Genomic DNA, 25,403 nt, shown 5'->3' on the forward strand with positions numbered 1-25,403 from the left:
AGTTCTTATGACAGAGGTCTAACCCAGTTCTTATGACAGAGGTCTAACCCAGTTCTTATGACAGAGGTCTAACCCAGTTCTTATGACAGAGGCCTAACCCAGTTCTTATGACAGAGGTCTAATCCAGTTCTGATGACAGAGACCTAACCCAGTTCTAATGACAGAGGTCTAACCCAGTTCTTAGGACAGAGGTCTAACCCAGTTCTTAGGACAGAGGTCTAACCCAGTTCTTATGACAGAGGTCTAACCCAGTTCTAATGACAGAGGTCTAACCCAGTTCTTAATGACAGAGGTGTAGAGGTCTAACCCAGTTCTTATGACAGAGGTCTAACCCAGTTCTTATGACAGAGGTCTAACCCAGTTCTTATGACAGAGGTCTAACCCAGTTATGATGACAGAGGTCTAACCCAGTTCTTATGACAGAGGTCTAACCCAGTTCTAATGACAGAGGTCTAACCCAGTTCTGATGACAGAGGTCTAAGTTCTAATGACAGAGGTCTAACCCAGTTCTGATGACAACCCAGTTCTAATGACAGTCTAACCCAGTTCTGATGATAGAGGTCTAACCCAGTTCTGATGATAGAGGTCTAACCCAGTTCTAATGACAGAGGTCTAACCCAGTTCTTATGACAGAGGTCTAACCCAGTTCTTATGGACAGAGGTCTAACCCAGTTCTAATGACAGAGGTCTAACCCAGTTCTAATGACAGAGGTCTAACCCAGTTCTGATGGAAGGAGAATGAAACACATGATGATGACGTGGAAGACAATTGAGGACACTGGAAATGGCCTCATACAAACTTCCGCCGATTTTCTCTGAATGATGAATTTTCCATTATTCTTTTATATTTTTTAAACATCTAGATACAAAAATCCTTTTTGCTGAGTTGCTGATTTGGAGAACCTAAAGGTCTTTGTAGGGCTTTGGAGGAAGTTCAGTGAATGATGCTTGATAAGCAGTCTTTCCTGAAACCTGAAGACTTGTGTTTGCTCTCTGAGGTAAGTTCCCAGAGTTAATGCCTAGGCTTTAGCTCAGTGGGGGATCATTGTATTTTGCTCCACAGACGACCAGGGTTAAAATGCAGTTGGTCACAGTAGCAGGTCAAATGATTTGATCTCCACCTTCTCCATATGGTTCAATGTCCAACTGATGGAGGTTTTTAAACCCTTTAAAACCGTACAACACCCTGTTGAATGTTCTGACTGACTGGAACTCAGCTGAACGCTTCAGTCAGTCCTCAGAACCAGTTCTGACTGACTGGAACTCTGAACTCTTCAGTCAGTCCAGTTCTGACTGACTGGAACTCAGCTGAACGCTTCAGTCAGTCCTCAGAACCAGTTCTGACTGACTGGAACTCAGCTGAACGCTTCAGTCAGTCCTCAGAACCAGTTCTGACTGACTGGAACTCAGCTGAACGCTTCAGTCAGTCCTCAGAACCAGCTCTGACTGACTGGAACTCAGCTGAACTCTTCAGTCAGTCCTCAGAACCAGCTCTGACTGACTGGAACTCAGCTGAACTCTTCAGTCAGTCCTCAGAACCAGTTCTGACTGACTGGAACTCAGCTGAACTCTTCAGTCAGTCCTCAGAACCAGTTCTGACTGACTGGAACTCAGCTGAACTCTTCAGTCAGTCCTCAGAACCAGTTCTGACTGACTGGAACTCAGCTGAACTCTTCAGTCAGTCCTCAGAACCAGTTCTAACTGACTGGAACTCAGCTGAAAGCTTCAGTCAGTCCTCAGAACCAGTTAGTCTCTGACCACATTGACTCATAGAGGACTTAGATTGGAACCGAAAGGCGACGTGCAGACGTCTACAACTCCATCTATCTGGGTCAGACCCGACCTAGCAGTGGTGAACCATGTAGGAGGATGACCTGGTTTAAGTGGGTAACACAGATCAGGGGGAGAGAGCAGAGTTGCTAACTCATCCTACGCAGGGATGAACAGAACAAACCTCTTCCAGTAAGTGCCAGACAACCTTACGAAACGGAACGAACCCCCATTGGTCCTGGGGACCAACAGTGCCAGACAACCTTACGTAACGAACCCCATTGGACCTGGGGACCAACAGTGCCAGACAACCTTACGTAACGAACCCCATTGGACCGGGGGACCAACAGTGCCAGACAACCTTACGAAACGGAACGAACCCCCATTGGACCTGGGGACCAACAGTGAGGGACAGAGAGTGAGAGTGACACGGCAAAACCTTTGGGTTTGTTAGAGGCCATTGCTGCTCCATTACAGTATCCTCCTCCACAACACCACTGTCAGCCTGATGCACCAGAAAGGATAGACAGATGTGTCAGCAAGAGATTTTCTGCATTTCTGCAGTTTTGTTATTGTCTGTATTAAGCCAGAGTGATGATGATGATGTTGTATAGTATGAATGATATCAGTAAAATTATTAATTGAGTGTTTTAAATTTATGACACAAAATAAACAATGTTTTTAAAACAAATAATGAATCAATCCCTCCTCAGTAGTAGAATCATTACCAGTCATAAAAACAAAATTGAATCGTCTTATCTAAATTATTTCCCAGAAAGGGCATATTAACTATGATATGACAATAAAAGTTTAGAAAGTAGGCTGTTAAAGCACATGAGTGGTCAGGTTCACATTTAGTAGAGAGGAGCCCAGTTTAGAAGCCTACAGAACAGCAGTTATCAAGAAGATACTGGATATGCAGCATCAGATACTCAGAGACGCATCTCCTCTTTAACGTCAATGGAACTACAGCTGCTTGACGGGGGAATAACCCCGATCATGAACCTTCAACCTCGTTTTATCCATCCAGTAATCTCGAAGTGGTAAACCCTCTCTAGAACGCAAAACCACAACAAACACATCTAACCTCAGGACATCGTAGATCAGAAAGAGAGATAACAGCAAACTCAGCACCAATGCGTGCTGGCCACTCCAGGGAAATTTGGCGCAAACGAAATGTTGTTACACTTTTAAGCATCACGCTTCGACTGTGGGATTTTTTGAAAGGTGAAGTGATGGGTATATAACATGAAAGAACAGGTGCAGACTGTCAAACTACAGTTCTGATTCTCTGCTCTTCTCTTCGCCGTTAATTACGACTCTAAACAATAAGACCGACAAGATGCGCGCTGTGATTTTAGTGACGGTTGGTCTGCTGGCGCTGATTGGACACCTGGATGGACGCGCTCATGGCGAGAAACGACGCGACAGACCAAACTGTCTCCAACGGACGGTGTCTCCCAGACTGATCAAGGAATTACTCAACAAAACACAAACTCTCACTAACTCTTTACCAGTAAGTAGAAACATGTTTTAATACCGTTTCAAGTCCATTAAATAAGTATTGTTATGTGCGTAGTAATTCATTTAAATGTATTTTGTTACAGACGTTCCCCAGAAAAATATATGAAAGACTTCTGCCCAAAGTCTGTACAACGTGTGCTAAGGTATATTTCTAAATCATATTTCTAAATCAAAACATAGACTGTTACATTTCATTAAACAAGTAAGAGTAAGACAAAGCAACAAAACATGAATTGTTTTCAATTTATTTACATTTTTTAGAAACAACTTGGCATCTGGGAAATCAACAAGATATTGGACGTCTATTCCAACGTGTTCAACCAGGAATCTTTGGAAGGTCTCTACCCCAAACACTTTGAGGATCTTCTGGCCAGGCTGAAAACAGATGTCCAATCTTGTGTGAGTATTGAACTTTAAGATAGTTGTTTATTTGACCACCTGTTAGAGGAAATGTGATTTCTGTTCATCTGTTCTGTTGTATTGTCATCACATGTTAAGGTTGAACACTGACAGTGTTGTAGCTTCAATGAGGCTAACAGAGGTGTATGATTTCCCCAAGAGCCTCGATGCAAATCCCACAGTTAGAATAGTTACCACTTTATTACTGTATGTAATCAGCAATGTTTAAATTATGAATATTATAATATGTAATATTCATAAATATTCAAGGCACATTTTAATTAATGATGAACAGGAACTACATTTACACTAACGGGTGACCAAAAATAATAGTCTGACCAAAAATAATAGTCTGACCTCCAATCAGCCTCAATCTCCCAATCAGCCTCACCTCCAATCAGCCCCACCTCCAATCAGCCCCACCTCCAATCAGCCCCACCTCCAATCAGCCCCACCTCCAATCAGACCCACCTCCAATCAGCCCCACCTCCAATCAGCCCCACCTCCAATCAGCCCCACCTCCAATCAGCCCCATCTCCAATCAGCCCCACCTCCAATCAGCCCCACCTCCAATCAGCCCCACCTCCAATCAGCCCCACCTCCAATCCCCATCCAATCAGCCCCACCTCCAATCAGCCCCACCTCCAATCTGACCCATCTCCAATCAACCTCCAATCAGCCCCATCTCAATCAGCCCCACCTCAATCTGACCCACCACCAATCTCCAATCCAATCAGACCCACCTCCAATCAGCCCCCTCCAATCAGCCCCACCTCCAACCTCCAATCAGCCCCACCTCCAATCAGCCCCACCTCCAATCAGCCCCACCTCCAATCAGCCCCACCTCCAATCAGCCCCACCTCCAATCAGCCCCACCTCCAATCTGACCCAATCAGCCCCACCTCCAATCAGCCCCATCTCCAATCAGCCCCACCTCCAATCTGACCCACCTCCAATCCCCCATCTCCATCTGACCCACCACCAATCTGACCCACCTCCAATCTGACCCACCTCCAATCTGATAGTCTGTCACCTCTACAATATAAAGGCTCAAAATAAAACCCCTCCCACCACAACAAGGTTCTGGCTCCAACATTTACACAGGGGTTCCTCGAAGACCCTTTTCAGAGAGGTTCCAGGTTCCACTGGAAAGGTTCTGCCAGTGTGGCAGCCCAGAAGGTTCTTCCAGGGACTTTTACTGCAGACTAGCAGGATGGATGTAGTTGTATACCTGCAGAACACACTGACCACCCACCCATGTTATTGTAAGATCTAGTAGACGGACAGACAAACAGAAAAGACAACTGACTGTTCTTCCTCTCTACAGCTGGTGGAGTGTCTAACTAGACCAACATGGACCAAGACAACCATCAGGAAGATGGAGAACACATTTAAGAAGGTGAATATGACTTATCCAACCCTCTTCCATCTCAACATGCTGCTTTATGGCAAAACAAAACTCATCTCTAGATCTAATTGACCTGTTTTAATGATTCCTCAACGGTTTACATTTACCTGAGATTGAACTCTTATCTACACCTCTGTGAATTCACAATCAGTTCCATCCCCTATGACTATAGTATCCAATCAGTTCCATCCCCTATGACTATAGTATCTTTCAGTTCCATCCCCTATGACTTTAGTATCCAATCAGTTCCATCCCTATGACTATAGTATCCAATCAGTTCCATCCCCTATGACTATAGTATCCAATCAGTTCCATCCCCTATGACTTTAGTATCCAGTTCCATCCCCTATGACTATAGTATCCAGTTCCATCCCCTATGACTTTAGTATCCAATCAGTTCCATCCCCTATGACTTTAGTTTCCAAAAGTAGAGTGTGTTTATGATATGTTGTTAACCATTCATTCCCTCTTTTGGCAGCTGGACACCAACGGGATTTACAAGGCCATCGGAGAGTTCAAGACCGTCCTCCTGTGGATCAGTGACATGAGAGAGAGAAAGGAAAAATCAACGGATAAATGCCAGTAGTCTTCCACATCATCAATCCACCCATCCATCCATCCATCCCCATCCACCCATCCACCCATCCATCCACCCATCCATCCATCCACCCACCCACCCACCCACCCACCCACCCACCCACCCACCCACCCACCCACCCACCCACCCACCCACCCACCCCCATCCACCCACCCACCCATCCACCCATCCACCCATCCACCCACCCACCCACCCACCCATCCACCCATCCACCCATCCATCCACCCATCCACCCACCCACCCACCCACCCACCCACCCATCCACCCACCCATTCACCCACCCACCCATCTAGCCACCCACCCATCTACCCATCAATGCAATTGTCAAAGCTTTGAATCATATCAACTCAATGTTGGATTTTAGCAGTATTTTAGTATTTAAATAGGATAAATGTATTTTCTTAATACATGTTTTCCTTTAGTTAATATTTACTTAGGTTCATATTTATTGTTTTATAAAATATGATATTATTATTATTTTTTCATATAAATGAGGATGTTATTGTCTGTGACAGGTGAATATAGTTGTATTCAAAATTATACTTTTTAAAATCACTTTTGTCTTTACAAATCATATTTAATGTATTGTTTAAGTGAATGTTTTTTATACCAAATATCTGTCTGCCTTTTGATTATCAAAATAAAATACCATTTGTGTTTCTAAAATGAGGAGTTTTCTAAATCTCGTGATTTTTAGGAGGGAATCAGGAAGGAACATTGAGCATTTTCATTTCAAACATGTGACTTGCGACAAGTCGCTTAATTTGATCCTGGGTTTTGGAATGTCTTGTTCCGGAACTTCTTGTTGCATCAACATTTTGATTCACTTTTTGCAATGTAAACACTCTAACAGAAGCGATCAACGTTTATTCAAGCTGCTTCTTTGTTAATTCTCCTGCCCCACAAAAAAACACGTGAAAAAGTACATTTTCAGCCCAGGCCTAATATTCTATGAGTAGATTTGGGTTGGAACGGGTTTATGATTTGTGCAAAATTGTAACCTATTTTTGAGACAAACGCGTGGCTGTGTGAACATTGCACCAGTATCTCTCACATAACTAGAAGGAGATTCCTTTTCTATGATCTCTCTCCCTCTCTGCCCTGGTAGACATGCCCCTGTAACTCATCTCTCTGCCCTGGTAGACATGACCCTGCAACTCTCATCTCTCTGCCCTGGTAGACATCACCCTGTAACTCTCATCTCTCTGCCCTGGTAGACATGACCCTGTAACTCTCATCTCTCTGCCCTGGTAGACATGACCCTGTAACTCTCATCTCTCTGCCCTGGTAGACATGACCCTGTAACTCTCATCTCTCTGCCCTGGTAGACATCACCCTGTAACTCTCATCTCTCTGCCCTGGTAGACATGACCCTGTAACTCTCATCTCTCTGCCCTGGTAGACATGACCCTGTAACTCTCATCTCTCTGCCCTGGTAGACATGACCCTGTAACTCTCATCTCTCTGCCCTGGTGGAAATGACCCTGCAACTCTCATCTCTCTGCCCTGGTAGACATGACCCTGTAACTCTCATCTCTCTGCCCTGGTAGACATGACCCTGTAACTCTCATCTCTCTGCCCTGGTAGACATGACCCTGTAACTCTCATCTCTCTGCCCTGGTAGACATGACCCTGTAACTCTCATCTCTTGGCCCTGGTAGACATGACCCTGTAACTCTCATCTCTCTGCCCTGGTAGACATGACCCTGTAACTCTCATCTCTCTGCCCTGGTAGACATGACCCTGTAACTCTCATCTCTCTGCCCTGGTAGACATGACCCTGTAACTCTCATCTCTCTGCCCTGGTAGACATGATCCTGTAACTCTCATCTCTTGGCCCTGGTAGACATCACCCTGTAACTCTCATCTCTCTGCCCTGGTAGACATCCTGTAACCCTCATCTCTGTGGTAGACTCCCATCTCTCATCTCTCTGCCCTGGTAGACATGAACTCCATCTGTAACATGACCCTCATCTCTCTGCCCTGGTAGACATGACCCTGTAACTCTCATCTCTCTGCCCTGGTAGACATGACCCTGTAACTCTCATCTCTCTGCCCTGGTAGACATGACCCTGTAACTCTCATCTCTCCAGCGTTGCACTTCATCATTTATTTCCTCATAGAATCGTGTGAAGTGTGCAGCTCCCCTGATAAATTGAAATACATTTGCCAAAGTTAAATAATTACCGCTGTCTGTTAGAAATAAATTAAATAATTCAGAATAGCCTACTACACCACGAGAATACCTATAATATAGCCACAGAGGATAAATATATATATATATTTAAATAGCTGTGGATTGTAGCCCAATAACAAGGAACTCTACAGTCGGGAACGTGCAGCAAATCTGTCTTTCTTCAAAAAAAACATCAACCGTGACAATTCGTAAAATAATACGCAGCTTCATGTGTTTATGTATTCAACAGCAGTTCAACACATCGATAAATCCACCGAACGCACCACACCGAACGCACTGCAACTGTCTCTGCAACGCAATGCTGCAAGGCAAAGGAAGCGTTTGATTGGAAATTAATGTAATTCTGGTGTAACCAAAATGTAAACACTGTCGGTGTGATCTAAGCATCAGTGAAAAAACAGCATGCAGACAAAACAGGCCTTTCGCAATATTTCAAATACAATCGAGTATAAACACATGTTGGAAAGAGAAGTTGGACAGGAAATGGCTTCTGCTGAAAAGATTGTTTTAGTAAGTAAAACGAGAGATATTGTGTGTGGAAACGTTGGATATTACTGTAGGTTATTCAATTACTCCATCTGAGCTCCTATATTACTGCAGGTTATTCAATTACTGCATCTGAGCTCCTATATTACTGCAGGTTATTCAATTACTGCATCTGAGCTCCTATATTACTGCAGGTTATTCAATTACTCCATCTGAGCTCCTATATTACTGTAGGTTATTCAATTACTGCATCTGAGCTCCTATATTACTGCAGGTTATTCAATTACTGCATCTGAGCTCCTATATTACTGCAGGTTATTCAATTACTGCATCTGAGCTCCTATATTACTGCAGGTTATTCAATTACTCCATCTGAGCTCATATATTACTGCAGGTTATTCAATTACTGCATCCGAGCTCCTAGAGTCTACGACTCTACTTCTCTTTATCAAGTGTTCTACTCTGCTAGACATCACCTCTAGACATCACCTCTAGACATCACCTCTCTTAAACAGGTGTTCTACTGGTATTCCAAACAGATGTGAAACTAAAAGTTGATAGACTCATTATTAATATAAACTGTTCTACTTTGTCTTCCACCATGTGAAACTAATAGGTGTCTCATTTGCTTGGATTTCCTCCCCTCTAGTGGTAATAATTTATAACACACCTGATTTGAAACGTGGAGCGAGAAAATGAAAGACAGACAGGTGAGAGGGAGATCACCTCTCTTAAACAGGTGTTCTACTCTGAGGGAGGGAGGAGACCTCTCTTAAACAGGTGTTCTACTGGTAGAGAGAGAAACTAAAGAGAGATAGAGATTATTAATATAGGTCTTCCACCATGAGAAACTAGAGAGTCTCATTTGAGAGAGAGAGGGAGGGAGAGAGAAAGACAGAGAGGGAGAGGGAGGGACAGAGAGGGAGAGAGAGAGAGAGAGAGAGAGAGAGAGAGAGAGAGAGAGAGAGAGAGAGAGAGAGAGAGAGAGAGAGAGAGAGAGAGAGAGAGAGAGAGAGAATGAGGGAGAGAGAGAGAGAGAGAGAGAGAGAGAGAGAGAGAGAGAGAGAGAGAGAGAGAGAGAGAGAGAGAGAGAGAGAGAGAGAGAGGAGAGAGAGGTGATAGAGAGAGAGAGAGAGAGAGAGAGAGAGAGAGAGAGAGAGAGAGAGAGAGAGAGAGAGAGAGAGAGAGAGAGAGAGAGAGAGAGAGAGAGAGAGAGAGAGAGAGAGAGAGAGAGAGAGTGAGAGAGAGAGAGAGAGAGAGAGAGAGAGAGAGTGAGAGAGAGAGAGAAAGTGAGAGAGTAAATGTGTGCTTGTGTGTCGTTTTTTAACAGTCCATTGTTGTCTGAATGCCGTCTTCCATGAGTGGACACTCCACTGGTCAGGTCAAGATGAGGATGTCTCTCTAAATGTATGTTGTGACTTCTGTTTAGACCAACGATGCTGTTGTCCAGAGGAAGGCTGTGAACGAGTTCAAAGAGGTCTACCAGAGAGCTTCCCAGCTGGGGACCATTCTCCATCAGAGAGACAAGAAGGTCACACAGAGCTGAGACCAGACAGAACCACCAACTGAACCACCAACTGACTACAGACTGTAATACATTAGGAAGACAGAGGAGACTACAGACTGTAATACATTAGGAAGACAGAGGAGACTACAGACTGTAATACATTAGGAAGACAAAGGAGACTACAGACTGTAATACATTAGGAAGACAGAGGAGACTACAGACTGTAATACATTAGGAAGACAGAGGAGACTACAGACTGTAATACATTAGGAAGACAGAGGAGACTGCAGACTGTAATACATTAGGAAGACAGAGGAGACTACAGACTGTAATACATTAGGAAGACAGAGGAGACTACAGACTGTAATACATTAGGAAGACAGAGGAGACTACAGACTGTAATACATTAGGAAGACAGAGGAGACTACAGACTGTAATACATTAGGAAGACAGAGGAGACTACTGACTGTAATACATTAGGAAGACAGAGGAGACTACAGACTGTAATACATTAGGAAGACAGAGGAGACTACAGACTGTAATACATTAGGAAGACAGAGGAGACTGCAGACTGTAATACATTAGGAAGACAGAGGAGACTACAGACTGTAACACATTAGGAAGACAGAGGAGACTACAGACTGTAATACATTAGGAAGACAGAGGAGACTACAGACTGTAACACATTAGGAAGACAGAGGAGACTACAGACTGTAATACATTAGGAAGACAGAGGAGACTACAGACTGTAATACATTAGGAAGACAGAGGAGACTACAGACTGTAATACATTAGGAAGACAGAGGAGACTACAGACTGGAATAGATTAGGAAGACAGAGGAGACTACAGACTGTAATACATTAGGAAGACAGAGGAGACTACAGACTGTAATACATTAGGAAGACAGAGGAGACTACAGACTGTAATACATTAGGAAGACAGAGGAGACTACAGACTGTAATACATTAGGAAGACAGAGGAGACTACAGACTGTAATACATTAGGAAGACAGAGGAGACTACAGACTGTAATACATTAGGAAGACAGAGGAGACTACAGACTGTAATACATTAGGAAGACAGAGGAGACTACAGACTGTAATACATTAGGAAGACAGAGGAGACTACAGACTGTAACACATTAGGAAGACAGAGGATACTACAGACTGTAATACATTAGGAAGACAGAGGAGACTACAGACTGTAATACATTAGGAAGACAGAGGAGACTACAGACTGTAACACATTAGGAAGACAGAGGATACTACAGACTGTAATACATTAGGAAGACAGAGGAGACTACAGACTGTAATACATTAGGAAGACAGAGGAGACTACAGACTGTAATACATTAGGAAGACAGAGGAGACTACAGACTGTAACACATTAGGAAGACAGAGGAGACTACAGACTGTAACACATTAGGAAGACAGAGGAGACTACAGACTGTAATACATTAGGAAGACAGAGGAGACTACAGACTGTAATACATTAGGAAGACAGAGGAGACTACAGACTGTAATACATTAGGAAGACAGAGGAGACTGCAGACTGTAATACATTAGGAAGACAGAGGAGACTACAGACTGTAACACATTAGGAAGACAGAGGAGACTACAGACTGTAATACATTAGGAAGACAGAGGAGACTACAGACTGTAATACATTAGGAAGACAGAGGAGACTACAGACTGTAATACATTAGGAAGACAGAGGAGACTACAGACTGTAACACATTAGGAAGACAGAGGAGACTACAGACTGTAACACATTAGGAAGACAGAGGAGACTACAGACTGTAATACATTAGGAAGACAGAGGAGACTACAGACTGTAATACATTAGGAAGACAGAGGAGACTACAGACTGTAATACATTAGGAAGACAGAGGAGACTGCAGACTGTAATACATTAGGAAGACAGAGGAGACTACAGACTGTAACACATTAGGAAGACAGAGGAGACTACAGACTGTAATACATTAGGAAGACAGAGGAGACTACAGACTGTAATACATTAGGAAGACAGAGGAGACTACAGACTGTAATACATTAGGAAGACAGAGGAGACTACAGACTGTAACACATTAGGAAGACAGAGGAGACTACAGACTGTAACACATTAGGAAGACAGAGGAGACTACAGACTGTAATACATTAGGAAGACAGAGGAGACTACAGACTGTAATACATTAGGAAGACAGAGGAGACTACAGACTGTAATACATTAGGAAGACAGAGGAGACTACAGACTGTAACACATTAGGAAGACAGAGGAGACTACAGACTGTAATACATTAGGAAGACAGAGGAGACTACAGACTGTAATACATTAGGAAGACAGAGGAGACTACAGACTGTAATTGTTTTCATGAATTGAATGATATAATGTTGCAGTGCGGTCAAACACAGCAGAAGTGGATACCTGAAGAAAGGTATAAACAGTCACTTTCCCAACGTAAACTTAACAACTGTCTCACAGCTTCCTCACCTACTGGTCACCAGGCTTGTTCACGGTGCTATTTATTTAACTTAAACATTATTTAACATATTTATTTTCAATGTAAGTGCAATGACATTATGTTAGTATTTGTAGTAGTGAAAACTTATCAACTTTGTATGAAGGGAATTTCCGTTGGTCCTTATAACAGTGGTGATGTAGTACTATTTGATTTGATATCATGGTTCACATTCAATGGATCAAATGTTCTGTATTTATATCCTGGGAATAAATTGTCCTGAAAATATATCCTATTACATGTGTCATGACGTTGCCCTCTTTGGGTACAGCAAGCCCCATCTCCCTCTCCCTGTCTCCTACATACAGGCTGCTGTGGTCAGAGAGAGTTCGTAAATTCCTGGAGGAGATCATCTCCTCATGGCCACAGTATAGAGACAGAGTGAATTTTCATAGAGAACAAAGGAATTTCTTCCACCTCACAGAACTTGAACAACATTTATGTTCTGGAGAAGGTATAAAAGATCGGTTAAGAATCCAGCTATGAACTGGTCCGTTTGGTACAATTTTGTGAAACTCATGGGAGACAATATGGCCACATTACCATAACGCTGTTTATATAATAGCCTCAGATATGAGGTTTACATCTAATTGTTGTACAAGATGAATGAGTGAGGATGATACTGTTTATACAATTGTGTAATGTGATCTTGGACTGTTTAATGAAGGAAACTCCAATTCCCTTTTGAGTTGATCTAAATCAGAGAGCCCACTTAGGGTCAGGCATCCTGGGACAGGCCCTTTTCTGCAACTCCCGAATAAAACCCCCACTTTGAGAATTTCTCAAGAAATCATGATTTCCTCAATTACGAGAGGACAAGGTTTGCAGACCAGCTTACCTCGATAACGAGAGGGCCAAGTATTGAGTAGATGGCTGAATCTTTTAACCATACGACATGGTTAAACTCTTAGACTATTGATACCGACAGAATAAGAACAAGTCTTTGATATTAATTACTAGTCTGCAGCTAGGAATTCGGTATCATTGAACGCGATGAACGACAACCGCTGAAACATTCATTCTATAACCACATGAATGAATGTCACTCTGAACTATCCATTCTAACCAGGACAGAGAGAGAGAGAGAGAGAGAGAGAGAGAGAGAGAGAGAGAGAGAGAGAGAGAGAGAGAGAGAGAGAGAGAGAGAGAGAGAGAGAGAGAGAGAGAGAGAAAGCGGACAGACTCTCCAACAGAAACAAACTTTTCAACAGAGACCCCGACGACACACTGAGCGTAAATATATTGATTGATTGCAATGCTTCCAGAATGAGTGAGCGTTCATGTGCAAAGGATTAGCATAATTATCAACTGTGTGTTGTCTTATCTCAGTCAACCCCCACTTCCCCTTTGTACACCAAGCCGCGATGCCGGTTTATCCCACTAGGGAAACTCCGTTATCATTTCCTTGTGACTATCTACTGTTTGTTTATGCATTTCTGTGAATTTATTTAGTTAGTAAATACATGATTTAAGACAATTGATGTATGGATGACTCATAGTGAAGACTGGGTTCATGCAGATAACCAAGACTTTACGACATTTGGAATGAGACTAACATGAGGTAAAATAGAGAATAAGTCATTAATCAGAAGACTAATTGATCAGATATTAAAATATCTGAATAGATATATTAGGAAAATTATAACTTTGTCCCCCGACTTCCTAGATAAGTGCAGTTACATGATTAATCAGTTTAATCGCGTAATAATATTTACCAAGAGTTATTTGATAAATAGGTCTTCAGCTTTAATGATGTCAAGACACGACACATGTCTTGGGTTTGGTTTTTAAAAATGTGTTTTTTATCCAGTTTCCAGTTAGGATTATATGTTACTGAAGTGCTGTTATTTCTTAATTCTCTTCATCTTAATAAATGTGAGTCATTTTTTATTTCTTAAGTCATTTTAATAATGGATGTAGAAAGCATCCAGTTGATTTCTCTGATGTGAATTAAATTACGCTGAGTCACATTATTTCTGATTGTGGTTCTGGAGCTGTAAAGGTCAGATCATTCATTTGATGGTGTCCTGAGATAAGTGTGTTGTAGGAACCTTTACTTCAGATCCCACATTTCCGTGTTGTCATCTGACGTGTATTGGGGTTGCACGGCCGGTCATCACAGAAACCCCAACTTGTCGTCCTTTCTGAGGTGACAGACTGACACCTTCAATACTAGAGACACCCTCAATAATGTGTGTCTTAAGTCAAAGGCTTTGACTTGAGTTGACTTAACGAGACCACCTTGTGTGTCTTGTTCTTCTGTGTCTGTCTGACTGATGCTGAGGCTAAGAGACAAGTATTTATATAGTTGAGGCTGAGGCAGAAACGATAGAGGTGTGAGGTTGTGGGTTCTCTGACTTAGCGTAGTTTCCTTTAAATCAAACACCAACACACGGCCGCTCATGAACACCTTCCTTTAGCAGCAGAGCAGGGGGTCTTGGGTTGGAATCCCTAGGAAACAGGTCGTTTTGACACATTCTGGGGAAGTTCTTTGATGATGCAATAAAGTTCAGGTTGGTATGCATGTCTGTTGACTTCTGTGTTGCTAGAGAACAGAGCCCTGTCTGTTGACTTCTGTGTTGCTAGAGAACAGAGCCCTGTCTGTTGACTTCTGTGTTGCTAGAGAACAGAGCCCTGTCTGTTGACTTCTGTGTTGCTAGAGAACAGAGCAGAGCCCTGTCTGTTGACTTCTGTGTTGCTAGAGAACAGAGCCCTGTCTGTTGACTTCTGTGTTGCTAGAGAACAGAGTCCTGTCTGTTGACTTCTGTGTTGCTAGAGAACAGAGCCCTGTCTGGTGACTTCTGTGTTGCTAGAGAACAGAGCCCTGTCTGTTGACTTCTGTGTTGCTAGAGAACAGAGCCCTGTCTGTTGACTTCTGTGTTGCTAGAGAACAGAGCCCTGTCTGTTGACTTCTGTGTTGCTAGAGAACAGAGCCCTGTCTGGTGACTTCTGTGTTGCTAGAGAACAGAGCCCTGTCTGTTGACTTCTGTGTTGCTAGAGAACAGAGCCCTGTCTGTTGACTTCTGTGTTGCTAGAGAACAGAGCCCTGTCTGTTGACTTCTGTGTTGCTAGAGAACAGAGCCCTGTCTGGTGACTTCTGTGTTGCTAGAGAACAGAGCCCTGTCTGTTGACTTCTGTGTTGCTAGATGAAGAGAACAGAGCCCTGTCTGTTGACTTCTGTGTTGCTAGATGAAGAGAACGGAGCCCTGTCTGTTGACTTCTGTGTTGCTAGAGAACAGAGCCCTGTCTGTTGACTTCTGTGTTGCTAGAGAACAGAGCCCTGTCTGTTGACTTCTGTGTTGCTAGATGAAGAGAACGGAGCCCTGTCTGTTGACTTCTGTGTTGCTAGAGAACAGAGCCCTGTCTGTTGACTTCTGTGTTGCTAGAGAACAGAGCCCTGTCTGTTGACTTCTGTGTTGCTAGATGAAGAGAACAGAGCCCTGTCTGTTGACTTCTGTGTTGCTAGATGAAGAGAACAGAGCCCTGTCTGTTGACTTCTGTGTTGCTAGATGAAGAGAACGGAGCCCTGTCTGTTGACTTCTGTGTTGCTAGAGAACAGAGCCCTCTGTTGGCTTCTGTGTTGCTACAGTAGATGATAGTTGCTAGTTGCTAATGCTAGTACAGATAGATGCTGATGCTATCTTTCATTGACACCCAGGCTTTTTCAAAGGGGGGACAGTGACATCACTTTCAAACAAGCTGAGTTGGTGTGATATATAGGAGGTAACCTGGGCTGAGTTGGTGTGATATATATATATATATATATATAGGAGGTAACCTGGGCTGAGTTGGTGTGATATATAGGAGGTAACCTGGGCTGAGTTGGTGTGATATATATATATATATATATATAGGAGGTGACCTGGGCTGAGTTGGTGTGATATATATATATATAGGAGGTGACCTGGGATGAGTTGGTGTGATATATAGGAGGTAACCTGGGCTGAGTTGGTGTGATATATAGGAGGTAACCTGGGCTGAGTTGGTGTGATATATAGGAGGTGGCCTGGGCTGAGTTGGTGTGATATATATATATATAGGAGGTGACCTGGGCTGAGTTGGTGTGATATATAGGAGGTGACCTGGGCTGAGTTGGTGTGACATATATATATATATATAGGAGGTAACCTGGGCTGAGTTGGTGTGATATATATATATATATAGGAGGTGACCTGGGCTGAGTTGGTGTGATATATATATATATAGGAGGTGACCTGGGCTGAGTTGGTGTGATATATAGGAGGTGACCTGGGCTGAGTTGGTGTGATATATAGGAGGTAACCTGGGCTGAGTTGGTGTGATATATAGGAGGTAACCTGGGCTGAGTTGGTGTGATATATAGGAGGTAACCTGGGCTGAGTTGGTGTGATATATAGGAGGTGACCTGGGCTGAGTTGGTGTGATATATATATATATAGGAGGTGGCCTGGGCTGAGTTGGTGTGATATATAGGAGGTAACCTGGGCTGAGTTGGTGTGATATATAGGAGGTAACCTGGGCTGAGTTGGTGTGATATATATATATATATATAGGAGGTGACCTGGGCTGAGTTGGTGTGATATATATATATATATATATATAGGAGGTGGCCTGGGCTGAGTTGGTGTGATATATAGGAGGTGACCTGGGCTGAGTTGGTGTGATATATAGGAGGTAACCTGGGCTGAGTTGGTGTGATATATAGGAGGTAACCTGGGCTGAGTTGGTGTGATATATAGGAGGTGACCTGGGCTGAGTTGGTGTGATATATATATATATATAGGAGGTAACCTGGGCTGAGTTGGTGTGATATATAGGAGGTGACCTGGGCTGAGTTGGTGTGATATATAGGAGGTAACCTGGGCTGAGTTGGTGTGATATATATATATATAGGAGGTAACCTGGGCTGAGTTGGTGTGATATATAGGAGGTGGCCTGGGCTGAGTTGGTGTGATATATATATATATAGGAGGTAACCTGGGCTGAGTTGGTGTGATATATATATATATAGGAGGTGACCTGGGCTGAGTTGGTGTGATATATATATATATATATATATAGGAGGTGACCTGGGCTGAGTTGGTGTGATATATATATATATAGGAGGTGGCCTGGGCTGAGTTGGTGTGATATATATATATATAGGAGGTGGCCTGGGCTGAGTTGGTGTGATATATATATATATAGGAGGTGGCCTGGGCTGAGTTGGTGTGATATATATATATATATATATATAGGAGGTGACCTGGGCTGAGTTGGTGTGATATATATATATATAGGAGGTGGCCTGGGCTGAGTTGGTGTGATATATATATATATATAGGAGGTAACCTGGGCTGAGTTGGTGTGATATATATATATAGGAGGTGGCCTGGGCTGAGTTGGTGTGATATATATATATATAGGAGGTGGCCTGGGCTGAGTTGGTGTGATATATATATATATATAGGAGGTAACCTGGGCTGAGTTGGTGTGATATATATATATATAGGAGGTGGACTGGGCTGAGTTGGTGTGATATATATATATATAGGAGGTGGCCTGGGCTGAGTTGGTGTGATATATATATATATAGGAGGTGGCCTGGGCTGAGTTGGTGTGATATATAGGAGGTGACCTGGGCTGAGTTGGTGTGATATATAGGAGGTAACCTGGGCTGAGTTGGTGTGATATATAGGAGGTAACCTGGGCTGAGTTGGTGTGATATATAGGAGGTAACCTGGGCTGAGTTGGTGTGATATATATATATATATAGGAGGTAACCTGGGCTGAGTTGGTGTGATATATATATATATATAGGAGGTGGCCTGGGCTGAGTTGGTGTGATATATATATATATATATAGGAGGTGGCCTGGGCTGAGTTGGTGTGATATATATATATATAGGAGGTAACCTGGGCTGAGTTGGTGTGATATATAGGAGGTAACCTGGGCTGAGTTGGTGTGATATATAGGAGGTAACCTGGGCTGAGTTGGTGTGATATATATATATATATATAGGAGGTAACCTGGGCTGAGTTGGTGTGATATATATATATATATAGGAGGTAACCTGGGCTGAGTTGGTGTGATATATATATATATATATATATATATATAGGAGGTGACCTGGGCTGAGTTGGTGTGATATATATATATATAGGAGGTGGCCTGGGCTGAGTTGGTGTGATATATATATATATAGGAGGTGGCCTGGGCTGAGTTGGTGTGATATATATATATATAGGAGGTGACCTGGGCTGAGTTGGTGTTATATATATATATAGGAGGTGGCCTGGGCTGAGTTGGTGTGATATATATATATATAGGAGGTGGCCTGGGCTGAGTTGGTGTGATATATAGGAGGTGACCTGGGCTGAGTTGGTGTGATATATATATATATATAGGAGGTGACCTGGGCTGAGTTGGTGTGATATATAGGAGGTGACCTGGGCTGAGTTGGTGTGATATATAGGAGGTAACCTGGGCTGAGTTGGTGTGATATATAGGAGGTGACCTGGGCTGAGTTGGTGTGATATATAGGAGGTAACCTGGGCTGAGTTGGTGTGATATATATATATATATATATAGGAGGTGACCTGGGCTGAGTTGGTGTGATATATAGGAGGTGACCTGGGCTGAGTTGGTGTGATATATATATATATATAGGAGGTGACCTGGGCTGAGTTGGTGTGATATATATATATAGGAGGTAACCTGGGCTGAGTTGGTGTGATATATAGTAGGTGACCTGGGCTGAGTTGGTGTGATATATATATATATATATAGGAGGTAACCTGGGCTGAGTTGGTGTGATATATAGTAGGTGACCTGGGCTGAGTTGGTGTGATATATATATATATATAGGAGGTAACCTGGGCTGAGTTGGTGTGATATATAGGAGGTGACCTGGGCTGAGTTGGTGTGATATATAGGAGGTGACCTGGGCTGAGTTGGTGTGATATATAGGAGGTGACCTGGGCTGAGTTGGTGTGATATATATATATATATATAGGAGGTGACCTGGGCTGAGTTGGTGTGATATATATATATATATATATATAGGAGGTGACCTGGGCTGAGTTGGTGTGATATATAGGAGGTGACCTGGGCTGAGTTGGTGTGATATATAGGAGGTGACCTGGGCTGAGTTGGTTGTGATATATAGGAGGTAACCTGGGCTGAGTTGGTGTGATATATATATATATAGGAGGTAACCTGGACTGAGTTGGTGTGATATATAGGAGGTGACCTGGGCTGAGTTGGTGTGATATATAGGAGGTGACCTGGGCTGAGTTGGTGTGATATATATATATATAGGAGGTGATCTGGGCTGAGTTGGTGTGATATATATATATATATATATATAGGAGGTAACCTGGGCTGAGTTGGTGTGATATATAGGAGGTGACCTGGGCTGAGTTGGTGTGATATATAGGAGGTGACCTGGGCTGAGTTGGTGTGATATATATATATATAGGAGGTGACCTGGGCTGAGTTGGTGTGATATATATATATATATATATAGGAGGTGACCTGGGCTGAGTTGGTGTGATATATAGGAGGTGACCTGGGCTGAGTTGGTGTGATATATATATATATATATATATATATATATATATATAGGAGGTAACCTGGGCTGAGTTGGTGTGATATATAGGAGGTGACCTGGGCTGAGTTGGTGTGATATATATATATATAGGAGGTGACCTGGGCTGAGTTGGTGTGATATATATATATATAGGAGGTGACCTGGGCTGAGTTGGTGTGATATATATATATATAGGAGGTGACCTGGGCTGAGTTGGTGTGATATATATATATATAGGAGGTGACCTGGGCTGAGTTGGTGTGATATATAGGAGGTGACCTGGGCTGGGTTGGTGTGATATATAGGAGGTGACCTGGGCTGAGTTGGTGTGATATATAGGAGGTGACCTGGGCTGAGTTGGTGTGATATATAGGAGGTGACCTGGGCTGGGTTGGTGTGATATATATATATAGGAGGTGACCTGGGCTGAGTTGGTGTGATATATAGGAGGTGACCTGGGCTGAGTTGGTGTGATATATATATATATATATATATATATATATATATATATAGGAGGTGACCTGGGCTGAGTTGGTGTGATATATATATATATATATATATATAGGAGGTAACCTGGGCTGAGTTGGTGTGATATATATATATATAGGAGGTAACCTGGGCTGAGTTGGTGTGATATATATATATATAGGAGGTGACCTGGGCTGAGTTGGTGTGATATATAGGAGGTGACCTGGGCTGAGTTGGTGTGATATATAGGAGGTAACCTGGGCTGAGTTGGTGTGATATATAGGAGGTAACCTGGGCTGAGTTGGTGTGATATATATATATATATAGGAGGTGACCTGGGCTGAGTTGGTGTGATATATATATATATATAGGAGGTAACCTGGGCTGAGTTGGTGTGATATATAGGAGGTGACCTGGGCTGAGTTGGTGTGATATATAGGAGGTAACCTGGGCTGAGTTGGTGTGATATATATATATATAGGAGGTGACCTGGGCTGAGTTGGTGTGATATATATATATATAGGAGGTGACCTGGGCTGAGTTGGTGTGATATATATATATATAGGAGGTGACCTGGGCTGAGTTGGTGTGATATATAGGAGGTAACCTGGGCTGAGTTGGTGTGATATATAGGAGGTGACCTGGGCTGAGTTGGTGTGATATATATATATATATAGGAGGTGACCTGGGCTGAGTTGGTGTGATATATATATATATAGGAGGTGACCTGGGCTGAGTTGGTGTGATATATATATATATATAGGAGGTGACCTGGGCTGAGTTGGTGTGATATATAGGAGGTGACCTGGGCTGAGTTGGTGTTATATATATATATATAGGAGGTGACCTGGGCTGAGTTGGTGTGATATATAGGAGGTGACCTGGGCTGAGTTGGTGTGATATATAGGAGGTAACCTGGGCTGAGTTGGTGTGATATATAGGAGGTGACCTGGGCTGAGTTGGTGTGATATATAGGAGGTAACCTGGGCTGAGTTGGTGTGATATATATATATATAGGAGGTAACCTGGGCTGAGTTGGTGTGATATATAGGAGGTGGCCTGGGCTGAGTTGGTGTGATATATATATATATAGGAGGTAACCTGGGCTGAGTTGGTGTGATATATATATATATAGGAGGTGACCTGGGCTGAGTTGGTGTGATATATATATATATATATATAGGAGGTGACCTGGGCTGAGTTGGTGTGATATATATATATATAGGAGGTGGCCTGGGCTGAGTTGGTGTGATATATATATATATAGGAGGTGGCCTGGGCTGAGTTGGTGTGATATATATATATATAGGAGGTGGCCTGGGCTGAGTTGGTGTGATATATATATATATATATATATATATAGGAGGTGACCTGGGCTGAGTTGGTGTGATATATATATATATAGGAGGTGGCCTGGGCTGAGTTGGTGTGATATATATATATATATAGGAGGTAACCTGGGCTGAGTTGGTGTGATATATATATATAGAGGTGGCCTGGGCTGAGTTGGTGTGATATATATATATATAGGAGGTGGCCTGGGCTGAGTTGGTGTGATATATATATATATATAGGAGGTAACCTGGGCTGAGTTGGTGTGATATATATATATATAGGAGGTGGACTGGGCTGAGTTGGTGTGATATATATATATATAGGAGGTGGCCTGGGCTGAGTTGGTGTGATATATATATATATAGGAGGTGGCCTGGGCTGAGTTGGTGTGATATATAGGAGGTGACCTGGGCTGAGTTGGTGTGATATATAGGAGGTAACCTGGGCTGAGTTGGTGTGATATATAGGAGGTAACCTGGGCTGAGTTGGTGTGATATATAGGAGGTAACCTGGGCTGAGTTGGTGTGATATATATATATATATAGGAGGTAACCTGGGCTGAGTTGGTGTGATATATATATATATAGGAGGTGGCCTGGGCTGAGTTGGTGTGATATATATATATATATATAGGAGGTGGCCTGGGCTGAGTTGGTGTGATATATATATATATATAGGAGGTAACCTGGGCTGAGTTGGTGTGATATATAGGAGGTAACCTGGGCTGAGTTGGTGTGATATATAGGAGGTAACCTGGGCTGAGTTGGTGTGATATATATATATATATATAGGAGGTAACCTGGGCTGAGTTGGTGTGATATATATATATATATAGGAGGTAACCTGGGCTGAGTTGGTGTGATATATATATATATATATATATATATATAGGAGGTGACCTGGGCTGAGTTGGTGTGATATATATATATATAGGAGGTGGCCTGGGCTGAGTTGGTGTGATATATATATATATAGGAGGTGGCCTGGGCTGAGTTGGTGTGATATATATATATATAGGAGGTGACCTGGGCTGAGTTGGTGTTATATATATATATATAGGAGGTGGCCTGGGCTGAGTTGGTGTGATATATATATATATAGGAGGTGGCCTGGGCTGAGTTGGTGTGATATATAGGAGGTGACCTGGGCTGAGTTGGTGTGATATATATATATATATAGGAGGTGACCTGGGCTGAGTTGGTGTGATATATAGGAGGTGACCTGGGCTGAGTTGGTGTGATATATAGGAGGTAACCTGGGCTGAGTTGGTGTGATATATAGGAGGTGACCTGGGCTGAGTTGGTGTGATATATAGGAGGTAACCTGGGCTGAGTTGGTGTGATATATATATATATATATATATATATAGGAGGTGACCTGGGCTGAGTTGGTGTGATATATAGGAGGTGACCTGGGCTGAGTTGGTGTGATATATATATATATATAGGAGGTGACCTGGGCTGAGTTGGTGTGATATATATATATAGGAGGTAACCTGGGCTGAGTTGGTGTGATATATAGTAGGTGACCTGGGCTGAGTTGGTGTGATATATATATATATATATATATAGGAGGTAACCTGGGCTGAGTTGGTGTGATATATAGTAGGTGACCTGGGCTGAGTTGGTGTGATATATATATATATATAGGAGGTAACCTGGGCTGAGTTGGTGTGATATATAGGAGGTGACCTGGGCTGAGTTGGTGTGATATATATATATATAGGAGGTGATCTGGGCTGAGTTGGTGTGATATATAGGAGGTAACCTGGGCTGAGTTGGTGTGATATATAGGAGGTGACCTGGGCTGAGTTGGTGTGATATATAGGAGGTGACCTGGGCTGAGTTGGTGTGATATATATATATATAGGAGGTGACCTGGGCTGAGTTGGTGTGATATATATATATATATAGGAGGTGACCTGGGCTGAGTTGGTGTGATATATAGGAGGTGACCTGGGCTGAGTTGGTGTGATATATAGGAGGTGACCTGGGCTGAGTTGGTTGTGATATATAGGAGGTAACCTGGGCTGAGTTGGTGTGATATATATATATATAGGAGGTAACCTGGACTGAGTTGGTGTGATATATAGGAGGTGACCTGGGCTGAGTTGGTGTGATATATAGGAGGTGACCTGGGCTGAGTTGGTGTGATATATATATATATAGGAGGTGATCTGGGCTGAGTTGGTGTGATATATATATATATATATATAGGAGGTAACCTGGGCTGAGTTGGTGTGATATATAGGAGGTGACCTGGGCTGAGTTGGTGTGATATATAGGAGGTGACCTGGGCTGAGTTGGTGTGATATATATATATATAGGAGGTGACCTGGGCTGAGTTGGTGTGATATATATATATATAGGAGGTGACCTGGGCTGAGTTGGTGTGATATATAGGAGGTGACCTGGGCTGAGTTGGTGTGATATATATATATATATATATATATATATATATATATATATATATATATATATAGGAGGTAACCTGGGCTGAGTTGGTGTGATATATAGGAGGTGACCTGGGCTGAGTTGGTGTGATATATATATATATAGGAGGTGACCTGGGCTGAGTTGGTGTGATATATATATATATAGGAGGTGACCTGGGCTGAGTTGGTGTGATATATATATATATAGGAGGTGACCTGGGCTGAGTTGGTGTGATATATATATATATAGGAGGTGACCTGGGCTGAGTTGGTGTGATATATAGGAGGTGACCTGGGCTGGGTTGGTGTGATATATATATGGGCTGAGTTGGTGTGATATATAGGAGGTGACCTGGGCTGAGTTGGTGTGATATATAGGAGGTGACCTGGGCTGAGTTGGTGTGATATATAGGAGGTAACCTGGGCTGAGTTGGTGTGATATATATATATATATATATAGGAGGTGACCTGGGCTGAGTTGGTGTGATATATAGGAGGTGACCTGGGCTGAGTTGGTGTGATATATATATATATAGGAGGTGACCTGGGCTGAGTTGGTGTGATATATATATATATAGGAGGTGACCTGGGCTGAGTTGGTGTGATATATATATATATATATATAGGAGGTGACCTGGGCTGAGTTGGTGTGATATATATATATATAGGAGGTAACCTGGGCTGAGTTGGTGTGATATATATATATATATATATAGGAGGTGACCTGGGCTGAGTTGGTGTGATATATAGGAGGTGACCTGGGCTGAGTTGGTGTGATATATAGGAGGTAACCTGGGCTGAGTTGGTGTGATATATATATATATATAGGAGGTGACCTGGGCTGAGTTGGTGTGATATATATATATATATATATAGAGGTGACCTGGGCTGAGTTGGTGTGATATATATATATATATAGGAGGTGACCTGGGCTGAGTTGGTGTGATATATATATATATATAGGAGGTGACCTGGGCTGAGTTGGTGTGATATATATATATATATAGGTATATATATTGGATATATATATATATAGGACCTGGGCTGAGTTGGTGTGATATATATATATAGGAGGTAACCTGGGCTGAGTTGGTGTGATATATAAATATATAGGAGGTGACCTGGGCTGAGTTGGTGTGATATATATATATATATAGGAGGTGACCTGGGCTGAGTTGGTGTGATATATAGGAGAGTAACCTGGGCTGA

The sequence above is a fragment of the Oncorhynchus gorbuscha genome, unplaced genomic scaffold, assembly GCF_021184085.1.
Source record: "Oncorhynchus gorbuscha isolate QuinsamMale2020 ecotype Even-year unplaced genomic scaffold, OgorEven_v1.0 Un_scaffold_2161, whole genome shotgun sequence".
Lineage (NCBI taxonomy): Eukaryota > Metazoa > Chordata > Actinopteri > Salmoniformes > Salmonidae > Oncorhynchus > Oncorhynchus gorbuscha.